Source organism: Pinus tabuliformis, chromosome 8, assembly GCF_031772625.1.
Source record: "Pinus tabuliformis cultivar Carrire ecotype Pingquan chromosome 8, CPIR1, whole genome shotgun sequence".
In the NCBI taxonomy this organism is placed as follows: Eukaryota; Viridiplantae; Streptophyta; class Pinopsida; order Pinales; family Pinaceae; genus Pinus; species Pinus tabuliformis.
The window spans coordinates 1,054,093,971-1,054,120,137 of record NC_142294.1 but is presented as its reverse complement, the minus strand read 5'-3'; the positions used below and the strand labels follow the sequence as shown (position 1 = coordinate 1,054,120,137).

General features: G+C 38.2%; 1 protein-coding gene across 3 annotated transcripts in view; it reads right to left on the bottom strand.

The window, feature by feature from the left end:
• Window positions 1-22,232, bottom strand: part of DGD2 (digalactosyl diacylglycerol deficient 2) — a 227,703-nt gene extending 205,471 nt beyond the window's left edge. Inside the window, exons 1-2 of one of the 3 annotated variants that reach the window (XM_089373269.1) lie at window positions 21,802-22,228; window positions 13,886-14,316 (exon numbers count right to left, since the gene is read on the bottom strand). The gene's annotated coding sequence lies outside the window, so the exon portion shown is untranslated. Of the gene's footprint in view, window positions 1-13,885; window positions 14,317-21,801 lie in introns of all 3 variants that reach the window. The other 2 variants (XM_089373268.1, XM_089373267.1) reach the window with 2 other exon arrangements.
• Between the last annotated feature and the right edge of the window lie 3,935 nt (window positions 22,233-26,167).

Sequence of the window (26,167 nt, the reverse complement as noted above, 5' to 3'; positions counted from 1 at the left end):
AAAACCGCTTCAAAACTCACAAAACCACTTTTTGTCGAGTCCACAGCCGGCCTGGCAGTGAACCGACCAGTTTATGATGGAACCAACCAATTTATGGGAAAACCAACCGATTTTGTCATAAACCGACCGGTTTATGGCCGGTTTGACCAAAAAAACGACAAGGAGGGCAGTCTAACCAAGTTTTTCTACCAAACTAATGGAGTTTGCTATTAAACTGACTGATTTGACCAATTTCCAGTTCGAACCGGCCGGTTTTGAATACTATGGGTACACCATAGTGGTATCTTCCGTGAAGTTAACTCCCATATCACCTCTTTCACTTACACCTTCTGATTGATGGGTCAACCTAGGAATTGTTCCTTCCCTTGAGGTTGGGACTACCTAATAGGGTCGAACGACAACCCTCCTATACTTAAGTGGGGTAACTTGTTTACAAGTCTTAATCTAGAAAAACATTTGAAGAAGATGGTTGTGTGATGTACATTAATGCCTTGTTCCATTAAATATGGCCCAGTGTGATTGCTCCAGGTTTCATTCACCATCCCTTGAGGAATCAGAGATTGCTTCTTCAACATCTCAAAAGAGGATGTCCATCCCACTTGTGCCTCCACCAGAGACCTTCCAGGTTGGTCATTGCAAACCTTTTAAGGGACATTGGGGCATATGATGATTTCACAACATAACGTATGTCATCCTAATAAAGCAAGTCATCCTCTTCCTCCTGAGCCTTGCATGTTGAGCTTTTGCTTGGACATTATCTCCTTTGATGATGTTCTCCCAAACCCTGTAGGATGCTCCGAAGTTGGCTTTGCACCCGACTTGATGGAGGTTGTCTTGCAGATGATGATTTGATGATGTTTTCTCAGTGGGGAACCCTTTGGAAGGGCTTGTGTACCTTTTGAATGAAGAACATTTCCCTCAGAGCCATGATGTCATCCTTCTAAACCTTGGACATGTAACTTACGCCCCTTTCTTGCATGGAGTCATGAGATGATTGCCCATTTCATGTGATAGATGGTTTCTGAATAATGGAGCATCTTCCTTGGACCATGGAGATGGCTTGTGATGATTGAGCACATTTTAAGGTGCCATTTGCACTTTTACTTGAGAAAAAGGCTCATATGGAATCACCTTTACTAGCCTTACTACTCAAATGTGTGGACTAATTAAAGGCATTTTATTATGTTTTTGAGTTAAGATGGCTATTATCTTGATCAACATGTGACCTAATCATTTTTTATTGTGGATTACTTGTATTGTGGGGCTTTTTTTGTTGCCTTTGTGAGAGGATTCAACCTACCTTTGTCTTATATATATAGGAGGTTGAATTCCTCCATTTGGACATAATACAACACATTTCTTTCTTGTAAATCAACTTCTTTGGCTATTGCGCGATGCACAATGGAGGCCTAGTTGAGCTTAATAGGCCTAGAGTTTCTCTTCTTGTGTGGATTGAGCTCTTCTAAAGGATTTTCATGGTGAATCTTGGACCTTGCATGCTTTGTAAGTTGGTTTATTTGTTATGCTTGGATATTGTCATTGGAATTGTTGCTACCCTTGTTAAGTAGGTTAATTTAATAATTGTGTGCATGTGCATTGTTGATTTTGTTCTCAATTTCTAAAGATGAGAAGAGTAGGTTAACTCTTCTTCCTTGATTTTCTAGAGAATTGGGAACCCTAAGTTAACTCTAGGGCAAGTAGGTTAACTTGTTCTAGTAAGTTGGAGTTAGGCTTTCCCCTTTTAGATTGCCCTACATTTAGTTTGGATCCTAGACTCCATTGCCCTAGGTGGAGAAGGCACTAGTCCCTCTTCATCTAGTAAATAGGTTTGAGTTTATAATTAATTTAATAAACCCTAGTTTAATTTGAACTTATCTTTTTATTCTGTTTTCTTGATATTGAGAATAATTTTCACCTTGAATATGTTCTATTGGTTAAATAATGCTATTTGATGAAGGTCTTGTGGTACATAATCAATTTTATGTGCATTAGATAAGCAAAATCCAAGTTTTTCATGCATCTTTCTGCAATTTTTTAGGGCTGACGTCAACATTTAATGTGCATTTATTGGCTAATTGAACAGTGGAATGTTGTTGAATATTATTTCCTAAGTTGTTGATTTTATAATCTTTCAATCCATGTTCTTTTTATGTGAATTGAATAGTTAGATTTGCTGCTGTTTTGAGGTATTGTTTGCTGTCCACAAGTGCAGATTTTTATCTTATGGCAGCTTTGTGTCTGGTAAGCATAGGGTGTGTTCTTGAGAACCTATTTGAGACTCCCTTGGCATGAATAGCTTTAGGATTGACCCATAGGCACTGTGAACCATTTTCTTGCTTTACACTCAATCTCCATCTTCCCCTAATCATAGGCTTGTGTGGGTGGATATAGTTTGTAGGAGCTTTTGGGGGTATTTAGCTTTTAACTCTCTTAGGGTAACTTAATCCTCAAGTTTTAATGACCAAACCAAATCTTAATCCCTAAATTCTATCGGAATTTAGCAACAATTTTAATAGGAACTGATCAATTTAATTCACAGATACATACTTGGCTTCCGTGTTTGAAGTCAACCCCGAGCTTTTGTAGTACCAATTTTCCTTCCTTACCAAAATGACTGAAACCTCCCTGCCAAATTGGGCACAATATCGGTACCCAATTCCAAAGTACTTCAAATTTGAAGCACTTTGGCCTCTGTGCCCAAATCTACAAGAACAATTACGCTCAATCTCCCTCACTGTCTGTGGATTTGTTACAAATTCTCGTCTCTCTATAAGATTCACAAAAATCCTCCTGCATCTATGACACTGGAAAAGTAATGATATCCCTTTCATACCCCCTCAGTCCCCTTATATCCCCTCGATGGGCACCGTCTCCAAATTTTTCACCGCCCTCCATTCCTCTGATGTCAGTGCTGTCCATCTAGAATGCCCTTCCCTTTTAGATGCGGTCATATTTATTTCAAATGAACATGAAGTGTTTGGGTATAATCGTTTATTTATCTTGTTTGATTACTTTACTTATGAGTTAATAAATTACTTTAATTTAAAAGTTAACAAATTACTTTATTTACTTTGATTAAAAGTTAACAAATTACTTTATTTACTTTGATTAAAAGTTAACAAATTAATTTATTTAAATAAATCACTTTATTTATCTTAATTAAGTTAAACTATAATTTAATTTAATTTAATTTATAACCCGTTGTATTTTTCTTTTTTAAGTTAAACTAATGCATTAATGTGGCATATCTATTAAATACCCTACTTGATATATTCATTATATTCTGGTGAGTTAGGAATTTGCTTCAATAATCAATTTATTACCTTAAACTTAGACATTTCCAATGTTAGCCAGTATGTGTACTAGTGCAATACATGTGGTTCATGCATATGTAGCTATCATATGGATGCCACGTATGCATGCTAATATTCACATTCTATTTGTAATTGTAGGTGGGTCATTACACAACTCCTTGTCACCACTAAGATAATAGAGGGGTAGTCGCTGAGGTCACAGTGGTAACACCCTTGTCTTGTTGTGCGTGTTTCTTGCTTGGTGAAGTCTTTGCACCATGGTTCTCCCATATTGTATGAGGGTTAACAAGTGTTATTTTCATCATAAATGTGGATGATCTTCATGGGTGATGCTTCTATGTTTACGTGAGATGGTGCATTACGTTAATGCATGTGCCATGGAATACTACATGTTGATTTATATGGCAGCTTTCTTGATGCATAATTTTGCACTTTGAGATTACATATGATATTCATATGGATGGTGGTGATCTTCATACTGCATGCCTTGTCTTGAAGGATTGGCTAACTTGATGATGGTTGCACCTTGGTCCTTTGATATTTTTGTGGTTGAGCTACCGACATCTTGAGGTCTCTTTGATAGAATTTTGTATATGGATTTCATTGGGATGGATTGATGTCACATGACGCTAGAATGATTAACACAATTGCATTTGTTTTTCATACGGTTGAAGGCCTCTTAGTGTGAATACACTAGTAGATTTTGGTATGTTCTAATAAGAATTATGTTGGAGCACTTTCACACATGGCCACATTGTGGAGCATAGAGATGACCAGGCAGATTTCAAGCATAAAGATGAAATATTGCTGCCAGAAGCCTTCCTCTGTCCTATAGATGCCTTGTCCAGCAAATTTATGCAGGTCTAGATATTTTTATAAACAGCTCTAAAATTCAACAGAGACAGTATATGTTTTCTGAGTTCTCCATAAGTTGCAGCCATGATAAAATCTGGTTAATCCCATACATATTCAGACCTGTTGGCAACTTGCATCAGAAATGCCATGTAATATCCCCTCTAGTTAAATTTTGCTAAGGCAGTCTCACAATTTTGGGTGTTGGACAAATTTTGTGCGTAAAACTTAATAAAAGTAAGAGTCAATTAATTTGATTTTGTGTGGAAGAGGAGGCTCCAAACAGTCAATTAATTTGATTTTGTGTGGAAGAGGAGGCTCCAAACATTAGACAAAGAGGAAATCAATTGCATAGTGGAATGTGGGAACCACCCCAAAAAGAAATTCACACTCCTTGAGGGAAGTCGAATTGGAGAGTAATATTCCTAATGGAAATTTACAATGATAAACAAAGCAAACGTAGTAAAAACACATACAAAAATTTACAGTACATCAAACAACAAAAAATCTCCATAAACTGCATTGTGCTGAACCATTTTATTAATATAATTGTTGGGTACAAAGGTAAAATCAGAAAGCATGCACATGGGCTTGCTCAAGGCAAGCTAACAATATCCAGGTGATGAAATCAGCTGCTCTAACATGCAATATGGCTGTCCCAAACAATCTTTGGTTTTAGTCACCAGATACGCCGAAAAGCATAAATTCGAAATTCTTTTTCCGAACATAAAGGAAATAGACAAATATCAAGCATTAGCAAATGCTCTGCTAGGGCTGATCTCCTAACAAACTGTGTTGCAGCAGTCATAAAGGTCTGATATTTGGTTTTGAGCTTCAGCTATTGGATCTATTCTGATATAAAATTTGATATTAAGCATTTAATAGTCTGATTATAAGGATAATCATGATAAAATTCACTCCATGCCAATATGCACTATCCGAATTTCATGGTCCTCGAACTCGAACTCGAACTCGAACCTGGTGACTAAAAACTACACTCCTAACTGCAAATAATAGCTGCTAGGGCCTCCTCCGGTGCTCAGCAAATTCTGGTAAATTAACTTCAGGCTGTCTACCAATAACCCACAAAAACCCACGAAGGAATTGGCCAAATGTTGACCTCAGAATTTCAGTCCAAATTTCCCCTAGCTCCTCTGCTCGCTGAATTAGGACCCCTGTTTGACACCTCAAATCTGCCCAAAAAATTCTTCCAAATTATTTTTGTGGTCCTTGTCAAAAACCCAGAAAAACTCAGAAAGGGTTTTTTCTAGTTTTGACACTCCGTAATTGACCCCAAATGCTTGGCCCTCCTCCACAAGCAGAAAATGTAACCTGCAGTAGTTGTTGTGTTTGTTGCTCCCCCAAAGTGCTGGAAAATCCAACAAAATACTTCCCCAGACTCCACCTCAAGTCTCAGCCCCAAAAATCAGTTCATTCTTCAACCTCCTAGCGTACCTCCTCCAAAAACTGTGCAATCCCTACGCTACTGTTGTTGAGCCTCTCTACAAACTCGCACTCCTTGCTGCTAGTATGAACCGGAATAGATGGAACTCCCTCCTTGGGCTGGCACTCGAAGTCCATCGAAGCAAGGGTTGAGATTTCCGCTCAAAAACACTCGTGTGCTAAACAACACTTGCAGAGTTGGCTTCCGCTCAAGCGTGCTATGTCAAAGACAATTTTCACAAAGATGAATGAATGACCAAAATGAGTGCCTCTTGCTTTTTTTATCAAAGAGCCTCCAAGATGCCCATGTGGGCCCAACTCGACTTTCCCCCACCAACTTCGCTCCAATGAGAGTGTGTTGCCCATGTGGGCCGCAATTCTCTATGAGTGGCCCCCACGTACCACTAGTGGCTCGATTTTCTCCTCCATCCTCTAATGTTTGGACTCACATTTGATCAAAAGTACATGTGGGGCCTCTAACCCCACATTTCCTAAGTGCTAATACGAATTAATTCAAAATTGGCCAAAAATTGATATTTCCCTTAACAATGTTGCTAAGTGGGAATATCACAGTCCTCCTCGCCAAAAATTTCTTGTCCTCAAACAATGCCTGAACAAGCATCCTCTCTAGCTGTTGCTCCCCACTGTCACTGCAAAATGTGCCAGGGTCCCAAATGTGCCACTGAATCATCCCTGACCTCTACACTATCCTGACATGAAAGAATCCTTCAATACCAGGATCCCAGGCCATCTTGTCCAACGTGAAGCTCCCCTCGCTCCACTCACTATCCTGCCTGGTGTAAGTACCAGAAGTCCCTTGCATACCATCAATGAGTAGGCAATCATGATAATGTGGCACTATTCCCAACCCCTCATGAAGTTGTCCTACCACATAGGCCATCTCATGCACTCCAAGAGTATACTCTCAAAGATACCACCCAATCCCTGCAGAGATAGTGTCTCACTCACGTGAGCTTCTCCTAATATCATCCTGCTGGCCCACCTGCCATGCTAATGAAGTCCCCCACTCCATCAGTGACTCACTAAAGCCCAATGGAAAATTTGCATGATCATCCCTAAAGGTTATTGAGCTGTGAAGGGTTGTGATGCTCTGGTTCCCTGCTAGTCCCAGAGTGGTGCCACCATGTTGACGTTGTGCTACTCTGACTATGACATACTCCCCATCGTGCGCAGACTGTATCCTCCCCTCTTGAGGCCTAGTGGCGAAAAATTTGTGAGAGCCAAGCTCATCCTACCCGGGCATCTCCATGATGCCAATATCTAACCCTCCACTGCCAATCTCAACCCTGAGCCATAACAGGATAAGTCTGCCTCGCCATGCAATGGAGGCCTCAATGATCCCCCATGTGTCAAACCCAAAGTGAACTGGATCACCCTCTGCCATGACAGTGCTCATCACAAAGTGGAGTGATCCACCCGCCAACCAGATCCCTAGATCCCCCAAACATACGGGGAGCTCATAACTCCCACTCCTCATAGGATGTTGTTGCATAGCGCTGCTACCTACTAGAACCCATCTGGCCCTCATCTCTAACCCCTATATGTATCCCCTAAGTGGACCCTAAGCATCAAGAGTATGTCCCACACATGTGAACCTGCCCTGTTCCTGCCAAACCACGCAGTGAAATATGCTATCCCAACTCCTAATGATACACCTGGACACTGCTCAGAGTCTGGGTACCCTCCTGTAGACAAAGTCTATCATCCACCATCCCTCAAGTGTGAGACCAAGGGTGGAACATATGCTACCTCGGCAATCAACCACGTCATCCCTAACCCTGTATCCGACAACCCATGCACCTACCAAGTGTCTCAACAGGAGAGTCTCCTCCCAGCTCATGACATGCAATGTCTCATCCAATTGTCTAGGGTGAGCCTCCATGCCCTGTTGCCTAAATGGAGAGTGTCAAGGGACAAAACCAAACACTCTGTGATTGTAAGAAACACTGGAGGATGATGGGTGGGTATGTCCCAAAGGGTATGATCAAAAGTCTGTCAGAATGCTCAAGAGTAATCCTACGGACGACACTCTCTTTGCCTCAGATCTGTTAATAACCCCCTCAAAGCCCTATTTCCGCTAAACATGGTGTCCCTCGATGTCAACAATGTCCTCATCGATCCTAGGTGAGCTGCATCCAATGGTACACCCAATGCCTTGGTCCATAAGTCTCCTTGGAGGCAACACTCCAAGAGCTTGTTGCGCTGCATCATGTTTCACTGCATACCACCAATTATCATCATAATCCTCGACATGCCACTGTATGCCGCAACCTTGTGAAAATTTCGAAATAGAAATCCAACTGCAGTAATTGATATTATTTCTTCTACTTATTAATTTAGAAATAAGTTATTCACAGTGTTTCTACAGTAAATATCGAAATAAATTCTACTACAGCCTTCACAATTAAAATACTGCGGAAAGTAAATGCAAAGAAAAATACTAGCACAAGGATAATCACAATGACACAGTTATTTTTGGACAATTGTCCCCGGAAAAACCCAGTGTGGGAAAACCGGTGCAGCAGATGAGGGTTTCTTTATTAATCTTCAGCAAAAATCTCATGTACAAGATGCAACTAGCAGAATAGAAAAGATATCTCTGTGAGAATTTTACAGACAACTTTCTCACACTCCTTGGCGAGATTCTGATCTAGGAGAGGACTTGTTGCCCCCTCTGTCACTCACTGCGTCAACTTCTGCGTAGGGACTACGCAGTCCCAGCGTCTCAACTTCTACGTTGTCCCTCTGCGTCACAACTTCTACGTTGTCTCTTCTCTGCTCTGCTTCTTCTACTCCTGCCTCTTGAATGCTACTGATACCCTCTCTCCTCCTCACCTGCAACTCTCCCTTTGAATCGATTTCCTATTGCCGAACTTCGACTAGTGAAGAAATTGATTTTACTCGGGTAACTGAGTATCTAGATGCCTAGTGTATCTCCCAAATGCCCATCGAAGTCCTTCTTATAATCCTCCAGTTGAGTATTCAACGGCCCAGATTAGATTCTAATCAATGGCTCAGATCATATTGACTTGATCCTCATCTTCTTCTAGAAGTTTCACCCACAGTTAGATTAATACCCTTTAATTATTTTAATTTCCTAAGTTTAGACTTAGGCACTCATTAAAAATAATTAATTATTTTAATAAAACTGTCTCCGGGTGGAATTTCCCAAAACGATTTCTGGGTATTGTGGAATACATGTGTCTAAGCCTCCCTGCAAAATTTGAGACTTAGAGCACATCCGATGCTACCAGAAATCAACAAACCTGTCCCTATACACCACTGGATACCCCCAGCTACGACTATACCATCTTGTATCGTCCTGCGTCTTCTCTGTGTCAAGGCACCAGTCACTCCCCACGTGTAGTCAATGTGATGTAAGGCACTCCTACTCCACAACACAATCCAACACCACTACAGTACACCACCATGCACCTCCAAGTCCACCTGTAATCCATTGCTCAATGCTAGATGCTCCCACACCTGATCGATATTATCACCTCCACCATCGCATCACTATACCCGTCGATGAATGGACCTTAACTCCTAATCCTCCCTAAGGGATCCAAGAAGTAAATATCCTTATGTGTCAGCAGTGATGCCACCACTGCTCTACTCTGTGTCCTCTGTGCCCCACACAAAAGTGAAGAGTCCCCAACTCCATACAAGGCACTGTCTGGTGGCCTGCCAATGCCACCTCCTCTGACAAACTCCTGCCAGAGTATGTTGATCACCCCGTGATCCTGTGTACAGTCATCATACCAAGACAACCAAAGGAGTCTGTCCATAAACTGGTTGGCCACTGGTGTTGACCGAGACTCCCCTAGCGAATGTGCACGCTCAACTGCTAGGTCAATTGTACCATCCAGGTCGTAGTCAACCGGCATACTTGGGAAATGATAGGTAGTCCCACCCAAATCCCAATGCCATTCTAGGCTTCTAGTATCCCCAGTGCCTGGAAGCTCCTGCTGAGCTACACCCGAGTCCACCACCATCTCCATAGCCCACTCCACAAGGTACCAACTCAGAATCTCTCACCATCCAACCCCAAGAGAGGGATCAAGTGCATGAACTCCTACACATAGAACAACCCCAACATGCGGATGTTCACCTGTGCAACTCCGATCATCTCATCCCGCCATCTAGGTTAACACATGAGATCAGACGAGGTAGCTCTATCTCTCTCTCTCCAATGGGCAAAGGTGACCCAACAGTGCTGCTAACCTGGTCATCCCCTCTAGTAAGTCTAGACAACTTCATCTCTCTCAATCCAGTGTGCAAACGTGGGATGATAACGCTATAGACCCTGTTAGGGCGCCTCTGAAGCGAACTATGCTGAAATCCCAATGTGTGGTCTCTATGCTACCCCTCATCAATGGTTACACCAGAGGATGGCTGCACATCCTCCTCCATCATGGGCTCGACATGAGCCTCTGACTGCTCCTCCATAGACAACCCAACACGCAAGACATCCTCATCAATCAATTGTAGTTGGCTGTAGTTTTGAAGCTCTGTCATACACCTGGGTGCCTCATCAAGGGACACCTCAAGAATGGATGTGTGCTCAACTACCTCCACCAATCTGTCTACTCGAGCTACCAAAGGAAACTCCAACAGAGTTGACTCCTGCGTCACACCAGGCGTATCCTCGTGCTCCTCCTGCATGCCATTAGCCTCATGCTCAACTGGTTGGAATGTATCTAGATGAACTCCCTCCTCAATGGGTATGTTCTCTCTCATCTTGTCACTACCTTTGCCTCCCATCTTTGTCTTTGTAGTATTGATACCAGCATTTCGTTCACTAGTCATGCTCCTCTTATTTTCTTCATTTGCAGGTCAGCAACTACTTTTTCTTCTTGCTGCCCTTGCTGACACCCACTCTTCGAGCTGCCCCACCAGTCTCTCGAGGTTCCTAGTATAATTTTCAAATTTCTCCTGCTGAGACATTTTTGGGCACAAGTTCAATCTGAAGAATAATGTGGGACTAGTGTTTTAGCCTCTGGAATTCTAGCCCACAATAGCACTTGAGCATTAGCGTGATTTAGACCCACAGCTGGCCAAAATCATGCTCTGATACCACTGTAATATTCCTAATGGAAATTTACAATGATAAACAAAGCAAACATAGCAAAAACACATATAAAAATTTACAACACATTAAACAACCAGGAATCTCCATAAATTGCGTTGAGTTGAGCCATTTTATTGATATATTTGTTGGGTACAAAAGTAAAATCAGCAAGCATGCAACTGGGCTTCCCTAAGGCAAGCTAACAATATCCAGGTGATGAAATTAGCTACTCTAACATGCAATGTAGTTGTCCCCAACGATCTCTGCATTGTTGGTTGCAAATAATAGCTACTAGGGCCTCCTCCGGTGCTCAGAAAATTCCGAAAAATTAACTCCGGGCTCTCCACCAATAATCCACAAAGGAATTGGCCAAATGTTGACCTTTGAATTTTGACCCAAATTCCCCCCTGTTTGACCCATCAAATCTGCCCAAAAAATTCTGCCAAATTAATATTGGCCTCTCCTGAATAAACCCAGAAAAACCCATAAAGGGTTTGTCCTAGTTTTGAAGCTCCAAAATTGACCCCAAATGCTTGACCCTCCTCCACAAGCATAAAATGTAACCTACAACAGATTCTTTGTTTTCTACTCCTCCAAAATGCTGGAAAATCCACTACAATCTTCCCCAATCCAATTCCAAGCAACCCCATCTCCTCAATTCCTTCCACAAGCCACCCCCACACTTGGCCCCTACGAAAGACTATGTGATTCCTAAGCAACATGACACGTGCCCTTCTCCAGGAATTCGAATGGTTGTTGTGTGATGCTTCTGTCCCTGCAAATCTCCCTCCTATGCTAGCAAATTGATCAAAGAGTGCCCCAACAACAACACAACCCCACTCCGGCTCTTCTCTCCTCCAATCACTGCGTGGCTCCCTGAATTGCGTCCCAGCTAATTTAGAAAAGTGTGATCTTCCTTCGAACTCCAAAAATGAATAGAATTTGCCTCCCTAGGGTGGCACTGGTGGTCCACTGAAAAAGGTGAGATTTCCCCTTGGAACTTCTCGTGCTAAAGAACACCTGTGACTCAACTGAACAACTTGAGCAACAAAGTGTAAAATATCATATGATCAAAAGTGCTCAATGATGTTGCCTTCCTCTTATTTATAATGGTTGCTCTCTTCCTTAACGTGGGCCCCTTCACCAAGCAATTTGAGCCCCCTCCTTAGCCATTCAAATTTCTCCATCAAGGGGTGCGTATTTCATCATGGGGTGGTCCCCACCAAGGTTACTGGGGAGCGGGAGTGAAAATGGGGAGCGAGAACGGAAATGGGAGCGAGAGCGATATTTTCAGAATCTCTTGGTTTGGGAGTGATTCTGGGAGCGTTTTTATATAATATATATTTTTTTACACTTTTTATATTTTAATGCATATATGTCAACAAAAGCATGTAGAATGATGAATTATATATAAAAAACATAGATTGAACCATATACCAACAATTGTCTAAGTTATAATCTTCATCAACCACGTCCACAAGTTAGTACCATAGTAACATACAACATATTGAGTCTCATGATTCATCAATCTTAAAGTTTCAAGCTTTCAAAATTCAATATATAACATTTATCATCATTAATCACCAAAGTTGTACTTGTAAGCTAAGTGTAACCATTACAACAAATAACATCTAACATGAAATGAAATGTTACAAAATGAAATGAAATGAAACAACTTTCACGAAGCATCATATTCATAATTCATTACTAATGAGTTATAATTGCCAACTTCAAACTTCAAATTTAAATTGTCATATATTGTTTACAAAAAATATCATAATAAATATGAAAGAGTCAATAGTTATAAAAACTACTAAAAACTAGAAAAGACAAGTAAATCTATTATCTATTGCAAATGCTTGGGCCTCTTGCTGCCATGAGAAATGTCTAATTTTTTAGTCTTGTTGGAAAATCAGGGTCTTTGTCATTAATATCACCCTCTAAGCATTAATATCCAGAGGTATCTTTGTCATTACCTCTGGATCTGTATAGGGATCTTTGTCATTAATATCACCCTCTAAGCATTAACATAAGATAGAAAAAGCATAGCATGTCAAGTCAAGATTTTGCTTGAGTGATGCGTACATTTTTAGGAGGGTCATGATAGAGGAGTTCGACAACCAATGTCACTAACATCAAGGTACATAGAGGGATTGGTGCTCTTGATTAAATACGAGTTCCATACCCTAATACATGACAAAATCCAATGGAAACATTGCAATCCCCCCAATCCTAAAATCCTGAAAAACTGATAAGTCTTTGTCATTAATATCACCCTCTAAGCATTAATATCCAGAGGTATCTTTGTCATTACCTCTGGATCTGTATAGGGATCTTTGTCATTAATATCACCCTCTAAGCATTAACATAAGATAGAAAAAGCATAGCATGTCAAGTCAAGATTTTGCTTGAGTGATGCGTACATTTTTAGGAGGGTCATGATAGAGGAGTTCGACAACCAATGTCACTAACATCAAGGTACATAGAGGGATTGGTGCTCTTGATTAAATACGAGTTCCATACCCTAATACATGACAAAATCCAATGGAAACATTGCAATCCCCCCAATCCTAAAATCCTGAAAAACTGATAAGTCTACTGGATTTTGAATGAGATCTAAAATTCTACTTTTTCCATATGAAATCCACTAAGGTGGGAACCACTCTCAAACATCCTGAGTCATTTCATGGTAATGTTAAAAATTTAAGTAAAAGAATGACATTTCATCCTTTTACTTTAAGAATTTAAGATTACCATGAATCGCATATCAATACTAGGGCCATAGGCTTGATCATTAGGCTGCCCCACTTAAAAATTATTTGTTTCTTTGAAAAAAAATTGCATTTGGAATATTACTGCAAAAAAGACTAAACGCTCCCCAAAAACTAAAGAGCGTTTTTTTTGCAGGGAGCGCGCTCCTGACGAGCTCCTGAATAGCTCCCAATCGGAGTGCGAATTCGGAGCGGGGACGTGTGGGGGGGGGGGCTCCCCCGCAACCCTGGTCCCCACATCCCACTATGTGATTAATCTACCCTTTGTCTAATGTTTGGGGCCTCCACTACCACACAACATTAATTTAATTAATGTCCACCCGTTTTTCATAAGTTTGTATCCAAAATTTTCCCATCCATAATTTACAAAAATTGAAAGGCACTTATCAGATTTTTATGGGAAGGGATATTACAGATTGACTTTTGGTGTTCTGCATTTCTTACTCAGGCTGAATCCATATCCAAAGAGAGGACGAATTCCACTTGAAGATGGAGCTGAGGTGGGTCACTGCGTGAGAGGGCCAAGTTTATCTCCTTGTTGGTTGAGTCTCACCATCACAAAAGGGGTCAAATATCACTGTGCTGGAGGGCCCAGTTTGCTCCAATATTGCTGGCTGTGACATTCTTGTTTTGCTGGTGGAGTTTTCCTTCCAAGGAGGGCCAAGTAATAACCTTCACTGGACTGAGTTCTGCTGAGTTTATAACTGTGATACGAGGTCAGAATCATTGCTTCTCTAGGCTGAGTTGACTGCCACAAGAGAACTGTTCACGTGGACTGAGTTTTTCAAACTTTGGAGCGAGTTACAGTCAGCCTTCTTGAAGCACGAGTTGCTGGTCCAGTGTACTGTGTATACAGTGTGTTTGTGGGGTTAATATTTCTGTGAAAAAAAGGACAAATCATATCCATCCTGGAGCTACCATTCTTGAAGAACATACTGCTGAAAACATTCAATAAGATGGATATACTGAAGTTTTAATGCTGTAGCAGACCTAGGTTCTTTGCTTCTTTGCCTTGTAAAGTGTCATATCAGTTTATGAAATTGAAGTTATATGGCTGTTGTGAAGTTTATCAGGGGAATGTACATTTCGCTAATGGAAATATCAATTATAAGTTGCTGGTCTGAATTCTTTGTTGGTCCGTATTTTGGTACTGTGCATCTCTTTCTGCAATAAAAAAAAAAGAAAAACTATAACAGTGAACCTACAACCATTGGCACTCAAACTGTTTAACAAAATGTCTGAGAGAAAAACTCAGTAAAAATCAGATATTTTCTATGTTCCACCAAGACTCCGAGGCAGGGAGACGCGGGCGTGGGGAGATGCACAGGGAGGACATGTGGGAGTACACTCAAATTTTGGGGGTGCGGGGATGATGTCGGGGTGTATATATATATATATATATATATATAATTCAAGTTCATATTCAATAATGAAAGCATAAATAGACTAATAGCTAAGTCACATGACAAGAAGACACGAGACATGGAGGACACGTAAATACGAGTATTCAATACGAAATGCAGCGACCTGGAAACAGGACACGGGGGACACGTTTTATATATATTTAATAATAATAATAATAATAAAATATATATATATATATATATACCGAAATATAGTTTTTTATCCATATTAAATTGCAGGTTGCAGCTTATCTAATCAAATTAAAATATAATTACTTCTCAAAGTTCATAGTTCACTTTAAAAAAATAAATAGATCAAAATTTACTATTTAGAAATTAGAATGTTGTATGCTTGGTCTTGATTCTTGAATATTCAATGTTCATTGTTCATGTACAACTTACAAGCACATAAGAAAATAACTAAAGTCTAATCCTATTGATTTCCTCTGCCCCTCTTGCGAGAAAATGCCACAGCTTTCTCTTTCCCTCTAGATGTAGATGTTGGTGCTGGTGGAGTTGGCAGTGGAGTTTGCTATGCTCTAGAAGCTGAAGAACTAGAAGTAGGAGCTATAGGAGGTAGACCACTACCTCTACTGGTGGCAGGGGTAGCCCGGGCAGGTGGTGTCACCTGGAAACATTACAATCTCCCAATCCTGAAATCCTGAAAGACTGATAAGTCTGCTGCATTTTGAATGAAATCTAAAATTCTACTTTCTCCATATGAAATCCAATGAGGCCGGAACCACTCTCAAACATCCTGAGTCATTTCACGGTAATGTTAAAAATTTAAGTAAAATGATGAAAATGAAGATTAAAGAGAATGTCACTTTTACTTTAAGAATTTAACATTACCATGAATAGCATATCAATACTAGGGCCTAGACTTGATCATTAAGCTGCCCCACTCAAAAATTATTTGTTTCTTTCAAAAAAAATTGCAGCGTATGCAGGCAACGTTTTCTACCAACAAAATACGCATTTTCCAAATTCAGGACACGACGAATACGTATTCCATTTTACAAGACACGATAAAAACCGTATTCGACATGTATTAGGGCTGTTTTCGTGTCCATTACGTAAAATACGGGACACGGAACCCTGGAGGACGTGTCCTGTGACTTAGACTAATAGTAATACACTGATCCACACATAAAATTTAAATTCTAAATTGAATTAAATAATGACATACATTGATCCATCCTCATCATTCATTTTGATACATACATGATTCACATGACATACTCATCATTCATCCATACCATGAGATTCAAAAATAAAATTCAATAATGAAATTTCAAATACATTGATCCATATCATTCATCATTCTATAATCTACATTGATTTAAAAATTAAATTCATCATTCATCATTCTAGAAGAGCTCGACGGCGGGCAAGAGAGCAGAGCTCGACAGTAGGAGAGCACAGCTTGACGACAGGCAAGAGAGCACAGCTCGACGACAGTACAAGAGCACAGCATGACAACAGGCAAGAGAGCACATCTTGACATTGGAAAAGAGAGCACAGCTCAACAGCAGGCAAGAGAGCACAGCTCAACGACGACAAGAGTGCACACAACAGAGCTCAACGATGAGAAAGAGAATTTGGGAAATGAATAGGTTAACCTAGGTTTTTTTTTTTTTTAAGTTTTGTTTTATTTTATTTATTTTATAAGTTTTTTAATACGTGAATTTTCAAATTTTCTTTAATGTGTTCTTAGACAAATTTGAGGGGGACGCCCAAAAGCACCCCTTTTGGGGAGTCACGTCCCCCACACTGGGGAAACGCACAACTCCCCAAATGGGTTGCGTGCACCTGACCCTCGGGAATGCGTCCCCATGGAACACTGGATATTTTAGTGGGAACATTTGAGGTATCTCAGGGAGGGTATCTTACATACGAAGTAGCCTATTCAACCCCACAAGCTATAGTCTTGATAAAGGGGGAAAAACCCAATCATCCATCCTAATTAAGAGTAAGTAAGATACAGAAGTAAGATAAAGAAGATCTACTAGAGTAAGAGTAAGTGATGGATCTACTCTGGATGGAAAGTAAGAAGCAAGCTATCCTTCCTTGTCATTAGGCAAGTCAAAGATACACACCTATAGGCCAGCTTACGCACCTATGAGTTGACTCACTTATGCTAGGATGGCCCGTATTTCCTCCTGCCAAATAGAATGGGGAAGCCCAAATTGAGGGTTGCACTTGCAATCCCTCACATTCTAGTATACCCCATAAGAAAATCTATAAATAGAAGAGAGTTGGAATCATTTTGGCATCATCGAATTTGGATTGAATACCTCTGTTTTTTGTGAGTTGAGGCTCTGAAGGTTTTAATACCCCTTCTCCTCGTCTAGTTTCAGTGGAGGTAATCCCACCCTAGCTAGTCTCTACTAATTTCAGTGGTGAAAGATTCACCCTAGTTAGTAATCTCTCTTATTCTCCTATCTGCTATCACTCATCTGGGATAGCTTGTGGACTACTGATTTGGCATCGATTTGGTTAATTGAAGGATTCTGTTTGCAGCTCGTTGAAGACAATTTGATTGATTGAAGACAATTCAATATGCAGCTTAATTGGAGGATAGTCTGAGGAATTCAGGGCCGCAAACCAGTCTAGCCGCAATCTGAGGCAACGTCCTCCAATGTAGTAACAATAGTAAATAGGGGATTGTCGACATACCAGTCAACTGGAATTAACCAAACAATCAAACCTGAGAAGCGGAACATTAATGGAAATAAGAAGGTCAGATCATTAGGGCATCATTACGGCAGCATATTCTAGGTCAAATAGTATGTAATTTGAATTAAAATTGTTTGTGGAATCAGCACACTTGGCTTGGTTTTCCTTACTGTTATTACAACTAGTAATTGTTCCGGTTTGTGGGCCTACTAGTCATTGGCAATAGTCTTAATCTATTGTGGCTTGCAAAACAACCCTAGAAAACTGTTGCGGGATCAAAACTATTTATCTTTAGCTGGAATACAATTGATGTTTTATGATACTTTTTATCTATCTGTTACTGCATTTTAATGGTTATTGTAAAGATGTAAAGACTGCTGTGATATTAGTGCAATATATATTCCATGTTTTGAAACCCTAAGGGCCAAAAAATTATCCTAGGATAGTACAAAATTCTCTCCGCATTTTGACTACTCATTTGAGGAGAAGCCCACCTCTATTGCTTGAGCACTTTGGTTACTTGGGGAGATCATTATTGATGTATGCCCATGATGGGGAGCGCCCTAGCTCTTAAGGTCACATTACACACATTTTTAGGGAATATTGATGAAAATGCTTCACCTTGCAGAACTTTGTGGAGGTTGTTGCATAGCCAACTCCTTTATTTTATTATTGTTCACTCGTCTCATGGAGTTGGTTACATGAGAGCATTAATGTTTTGTTTCCTAGCATATATTATTGATTATTCTTGGAGAAGAAAATGGATCTCAATAAATCATAGCTACTCTTAGTAATGAAGTTGTTGAAGAGGCTATTGTATTGTATTCCTTAGAGGAAATAATGGCTCTAGGGAAACAATTATTATGTTACTGTTGAGAAAAGTTGGGTTGAAAACTATATAAGGGTTTACTCTCTCTCATGTTTTTATGGTTGGAATTTTGGAGCTTCCCCTACTTGGAGCTTAATGACCACATCTTTCTTGGAGCATATGTGACTTATAAGGGCTCTTTCTTTATTGAATGCATAAATATTTTGGAACTTAAAGTTTGAAGTAGTATTTCTTCTACACATGGAAAACTATCAACTTGATCCATTAAAGGATAAAATCTACCACTTGGAAGGAGTTTTGCATGTGTGGTAACACTTATGTTCTCATTTATTATCTTAGTCTTTGATGTGTAATAGTTTTATTTACATATCCTCCAAGAATTCTAGCATGCTCATTAACTTCAATTTCAAGGGTAAAGTTAAGTTGTGCAGTTGAAGGTGGATCCTTTGGACCTCTTCCTTGTAGAATTTTGTGTTAAAGTACAACAAGCTTACAATGGAAGTTATTAAGTCTTTAGCCTTACCTCCATTGCTAATGCATAAGAACATAAGCCCTCTTAGATACCCTCCTTGACTCCATTGCCCTTGTTGGATTTGCACTAATCTCTACTTCCTTCCATCACCCATTTTATTTCCTAAATTACAAAACAATTGTTTACTAAAGCTACTCTCATATCACATTGTGCCTCATTTTTTTGCCTTAGCAATCCTCCTAGGGGTGACTGTCCTAGTAGTTTCCTCTTGAGTTGTACCTTGTGCATTAGGGATTTTATCATCAAGTACAAGTTGAAAGGAAACACACCTCACAAAATGCCACGAACCTACACCCAAAAATGTTTCAGAAAAAAGTTGAAACTAATTTGTCCAAAACCCCCATTCAAACTTCCAAATCTTCAACAACAAATCATTGTATGCAACGTGCAAAGAGTAGTCACCACGATGCATAATCATTAGATCATTTCAACAGTATTTAGGGCAAGATATAACCCTCAAATCAGATCTGAAAATTATGTTAGCAATCAGCAGCCAAACTAGCTATAAAGTCAGATCTGCAAATGCAAATTAAGCATGCTAAATCAGCTCAGCTTTAATCTAGCTGTTCATTAAAACAACGCAATAAATCAGCAGTAAATTCACCCAAAATCAGATTTATATAAGTCAGATCTACAACATAATTTGGGACAGAAAATCCATCTCTTTATATTCACATGAAAGACAATAATATTACAACAAATCAGCTCATCCCCAGATGGAAATGTAGAACTCTTGCAGCGTATCCCGATCAAATCTTGTCACAAGCACAACAAAACCTAGCTAGGGCACCACATGCTAATCACTAGCAAACTCTAGTTTCACTTCATTCTCCAAAATTTACATCAACCCAAATGAAGAGTCATACAACAAGACGTTACATTCTCTCTATGCTTACTCCTCTATCTTCTTGTTGATGAAGTGATGTGCTTCTCCTTCCCTTTATAGAATAAGAGAAGTGAATTACAAGTACGGTAAAACCCTAACCCTAGACTGGGTCCAAAAGTGGAGCATTCTACATGTGCCAAAGTAGATAAGAACATGGCACTCTACATGTGTCAAGTAGACGTGAACATGCCCACAAGTGCCAGCTCACCTACTCTAAATATTTTTATCTAACACCCAGTATTTTTATGCACCCACAAGTGCAAACTCACCACTCCAATTTTTTCTTCAACATTACATATTTTTATGCAGCAAGTGCACCATCCTAGTCCAAGTGCCAAAATAGATGAAATGAGACACTCTCCCACTAATACGTCTTGTCTCCAGCAATGGACAAGCAATCAACAACTCAACTTTCTGAAGATGAATAAAGAACATGGTTGGGACAACCAGAGAAATTAACAAGAAACGCATGGATCGGAAGTGAAATATACCTCTTCCCTCCACCCCAGTCATGGTTTAACAAAAGACCTTGGGGGTGGAGAATGGGCTCTTTGCAACCACAAGTTCCCATAAAAATGACTAAGTCATAAAGAAAAGGTGGAGGATAGGATCTCCACTAAAAACAACTCCAAGTCATAAAGAAGAGGGCGTAGAATGGGCTCTCCGCTAGCTCATGACATCTGCACACTCCCAAACCATGAAGGGTGGGGGTGCGAGGGCGGGGGGCCTTGAGAAAAAGAAACGGTGGGCGGGTAAGGGGTCTTGAGAAAAAGAAAGGGTGGGCGGGTAAGGGGGCTTGAGAAAATGAAAGGGACAGAGAAAAGAGAGAGAGGATGAATAAAAGAAGATACTAACACTGATAAGAAAGGAAAACTCAATTTTATCACACTAAGTGGGTGGGAAATTCCCAGCCTATTTACATGTCTACTCATTTGGTTGCCCTTGAAGGGGTGTGTCTCTCAAAAACTGTTCTATAGAGCATCATCTTCATCGCCTTCTTTGCAATGTCTTTAATCTTATTGTCATCGAATATTTCCGCCAGAGTGGTTCTCTCTAGGTCTGACCCCTTCCTGGTGTGGCTATATGCCTCACAATGAAGAATGAGTGAAGCTAAACAGTTCCCTGTCGTAGGAAAGTGCATAAAGTTCTCACCAAGGTATTGTGTCTCACTCATAAAGAAAATAATGAATTGCCTACTTTGCTGTTACCCCCTGATGTTGAGATCCACCCTGTGTTTCATGTAAGTTTAATGAAAAAATTGCCTCTCATTTTGATATTGTTTTTCCTACGTATGTTGATGTGCGACAAGAAGAGTACAAGGTGCATGCTCTAGTTCGAATTATGGGGCAGAAATAAAGAGAGAGAAGGCACTGAAATAGAGGAATTGAGGAATATTCGATGGATAAACTACTGCAACAACCCACCAGAAGAAGCCACTGGGCAATCTACTGATTTTGCAAGGGATGATAGCCTCACCTCAATGAGGACTGAGATTTTTGCACGGGAGAGAGATGTTGTGTGTATATTCAAATATTGAGAAGAAACCCCTCTTATGTTACATAACATACTTAAGGTCGCTCCTTCAATTCAATCCACATTATTTTATCAATCAATTTTCCAAATCAACAGGCAACATCTTTGAAAGCAGTTTCGCGTTTAATGGGGCTGATTCGTTCAAGGTACTCTCTTCCCATCAGATTGTGGTAAACATCTATGTCAATTCAATTAAATAAATCAGAATCAAAAGGGAGTCGCTTTGTTGTTAAAAGAATTCAATGGCAAGGGTCCAAGAAAAACTTTTGAAACCGTTCAAGAGATTTAACATCCAGAGTTTTTAACAGGATGTGCGACCATGAGTTTACTGCCTTAAACGACTTAGAAACGCCTGAATTGTAAAAGAATTATGGAAATAGTTGAAGCATAAGTGACCAGAATCAAGTTTATGCAATAACCTTGAATAAGCAAGAAGAGAACAGAGGAGAGGGGAGGAAGAGACTGACCCTTGCGAAAATATCTTCCGTCTTCTATGTAATGCAATTCTATTCAATTGAATATTCTCTCCTCTTTGGCACTTCGATTCAATTCAATTCCATTTTATTCAAAATTTTCCAGTCTTTTGCACTTCAATTCAATTAAAAATATCTGCCCACAAATAATTTTGCGTGCTTTCCTTCTGTCAATTGGCCAGAACAGCAGAGCAGAGCAGAATATTCCGTTCTTGCGCTGTGTACCGGTAGGAGTGGGAAACTAAATCCATCACGTTGTAACTACATAGTGGGAACTACCAGCAAGTCGCGAATCCAACACGTAAGGGCGCATTTTATGATTTTCAGAGACAAAAGAATGGTTGGTTGGTTAAATGTTCTTTTGCTTCACTTAAATGGTCTGCATCATTTTGCGTGTGTTCGTCTTCTGCCCCACCGTGACGTGATACGCAAGTTTTTCACCTGAATACCGACTTAGCAAATTCATAGAACGTACTCTCAAACTCCAAGTAATGTGATACGTTATGTACAACTTAGTGGTGTATCCTTCCTTGTAGGATCCTACGTGGCGGTTTCTTCTTCCCTCTAGGATCCTACGTGGCTCCATTTTGTGAATTCCGCTTCTTATGATATTGCTAAAATGTGGAGTTACGTTACGTTGCGACATTAAGAGGTTAATTGAATCTTAAGGGTCACTCAAATCTGAATTTCCGTCTTGACAATTATTTATATACTTAGTGTTTTGATTTTAATTAATATTTATGTAAATAGAAAATGTCATTATTTTATTTTTGTATATTTAATCGGTTTATAATGAAATTTATAAATTAAATTAATTTTTAAATATTAATTATTGTTATTAACCTAATTCATCAAATCCACTTAGATAAAGTGGATATGTGAGGACGTGATCATTCTTACATGTTACTTTATAACCTTTTTCGCATGACTACTCATTGTTCTCCTTACCAAGAAGGGAAATGGCTCGGGCAGGAGGCCTCATCGTGCAAGAAAATAATGAGGGGTATGAACCTTTTTGTAAAGTCAAATGTCACAGAGGAAGTTCTAAGTTACCCATTTGGCTAATACCTAGGGATGATTACTTGGCCCTATGACAATTGCATTTCTGGATGCTCATTAGTTATGGAGGGTGTGATTGATGGAAGAGGAGCATTGGAGCAATAAAAGGAAATTATGAATATAAGGCAAAGAAGGGACACCATCATGAAGGTATAATTGTTTTTGCCCTTTTGTTGTTTTCCTTTTTGTTTGAGTAGGATTTTTCTTTTGCATAGTTTTACAATTATTTTTCTTTTATGAAATTCAAAGTAGTGGTCTTTTTTATAAGAGAATTGAGGAATGATAATTTTAATATTTTGAGATATATAAGTATTAAGGTTGGGTTGTTTATGTCGGTGGAATTGTTGGATTTACCTTGAATTTGGGGTAATTTATTGTGCTAGTAGAGTCGAAAAGATTTTAAGGTGATTTTCTATTGGTGTCATTGAGTTCTTAAAGCAAAATGGTAAGTGGTGTGGGACAGGGTTGCGAGAGAAAGAGGAGGAGAGGAGAGGTCATGGGTAGATAGGTCGATCCTCCTCGTATTCCCACCCCACTCGTTCCTCTTGAGCTATGGGGGGAGTTAGGGCAGCAAAAAAAATGATCCCATAGTCTGGTTTCAAAGGAAGCGTAGAGGTTGATGGAGGATGTGGATAAGAAGGCAAAGGACAAACTTAGATCCCTATCAAAAGACTAGAATTCAGATGAGATCAAAGGTTTGGTCTCTAACCTAATCTATTCAAGAACATGGGACACAAAATTCTATAAGATGGCTTAGATACACTAAATAATCAAAGCTATTGTAGCTTTAGCTTTGGAAAAAAAATCAGGTAGCCCAAGAAGAGACCCTACACACACTCATGATCTTTAAAGGAAAGTTTAAGGTGATGTGCAAAGGAGTTTTTGGCATTAGCTTTTTAGTAGCACTAGTCATCAAGGGAGATGAAGACAAAACACAAGAAGAGACAACAAGGGGCACATGCTCCAATATTACATCCTTAAGGAGGAGTATCAACTCCCCAACCCATAAATGGAGCAATCCAAACCTACCAATGATGTTGAGAAGAACAAGGCAAAGGAACAACTTCACCCACCGCCTACTTAATAACTTGGTTTGGGTTCAATTTCTTTTTCACGTTGTTTAACTTGGTTTGGGCTCTATTTCTTTTCTTGTTTATCTACAAAGGTCAATAGATATAGGTTTATATTTTATTGCCTACAACTATTTTGGGACTTCTGTTTTTTCGTCAATCTATATTTTCAGATAATCTCAATATTGAAACTAGAGGGTAACTAGTTTATCTTGAGAAAGTCACACAACAACAAAACACATGTACTCAATATTTTATCCATAATTGAATAAAAAATTACTCTTAAATTAATAATAATAATAATACTTCATTAAATATATAATAATAATATTATATATTACAATTAATTAATAAAATGCTTCTAATTAGTTTAATTGTGAAGTAATATGTAAACCATGAAATTCAATGTGTAAATCCCATAATGAAATGAAAATAATAATAATAAAATTAATTAATATATCTAATAATTAATATATTAAAAAACTTAATAATTAATAAAACTAATTAGTAAATTTATATATTTAAAATAAATAAATTAAAATATATATAACTACTAAATAATTTAATTAAAATATATGTTATTATTTAAAAACTTTATCAATTGAATTAATTAATATATGACATTAAAATTCACAAAAAGTTATCAATGACACTGATAGTTTTGGTCTATTTTTGTGATGTGATTGATGGGAAAGAGATTTTTCTAAACATTATGAATCACATAAACTTGCACTTAAACACATTAAAATTATATGAAAACTAAATTAAAATCTATTTATCATATGAAATTCTAATTTGAGGGTCAATACAAGTAGTCATTCTAACAATATTTCTCATCATTATGTCACATTCATGGAATTGAACTTGATTGGAGGAGGAAAAAACCATTCTAGCCAAGATAACTCCAATTGACCTACTATATTAATATATATTTAGTATATTAATATTAATATGAAATTTTAGTATAAAGTAAATTTCATAATTATGAACATAAATACTTACCATACTAGTACAATTATATAAATTAAATGGTTGGTGAATGAACATAGGCATTAATCCATAATAAGCATCAAAATACTTATTTTATGAAACAATTGCTAAAAAAAATCATAAAAATTAACTAAATTATAACTTCTTTATTTTTTTTATAAGTACGGCGATGAGGCTGGTCATGTCCAAGAATAACACCCAAATAGGGCGGGAAATTGAACCAATGACTTAACATCTAGGAGTGTCTTAAGAGCACAACCAGTTGTCATCTTTATTATTATTATTATTATTATTATATATATATATATATATATTAAAAAAAGCATGTAACAATATTCTTAATCATGAGATTCATTTCGATACCATGGCTTATCAATACCACATGACCTAAAAACCATAACTAATTTCATAGGGCGCTAGTTTATATGACAATTTTTTAATTAATCAATCTAATTAAAATGAAAAAAAAAGGCATAAATACTTTGGAGATAAACCTCAACCTTCTATTTATGAATACTATACAATAATTTAGAATATTCTGTGAAGGTTAAATCCCAACCATCTATCTGATAATTAAATTAAAATTCTAAAACCCTATTCCTAAATAAACAAGTTTATTGACATAATGAATGTTGACATGAAATTGTGACATATAATAAATCATGTATAAAACATATAACATAATTAAAATAAAATTTAATTAATTTTAATTTTAATTAACTTTGATATATGTATATGGGAGGAATATATATGTTTTAGTTCATTATATCACACTTATAATGTCATTTACGAGAAATGAATTCCAATAATTCCTCCAATTAAGATAAACCCAATTAAATTCTTATATATATATATAAACTTTTATATATGTGTATGCATATTTTTCATGCATAAAAATAAAATTATGTTTAATAATATTATATATATATATATATATATATATATATATATATATATAAAAGTTGATATGATTGTTTTGATTTAAGTTAATTTTGATGTGTACATACATATTATAAATAAATATTAAATATATTTAAATTATGGAAAAGGGTATATAAGCTTTTATTAAAAATTAGATTAGAATTATTTTTTTTTTGGATTTATCAAGAGTTTTTTTACTCTTAAAGAGATTTGCACCTCAAGAGATTTGAACCTTTTTTTACTCTTAAAGAGATTTGCACCTCAAGAGATTTGATCATTTTTTTACTCTTAAAGAGATTTGCACTTCAAGAGATTTGATC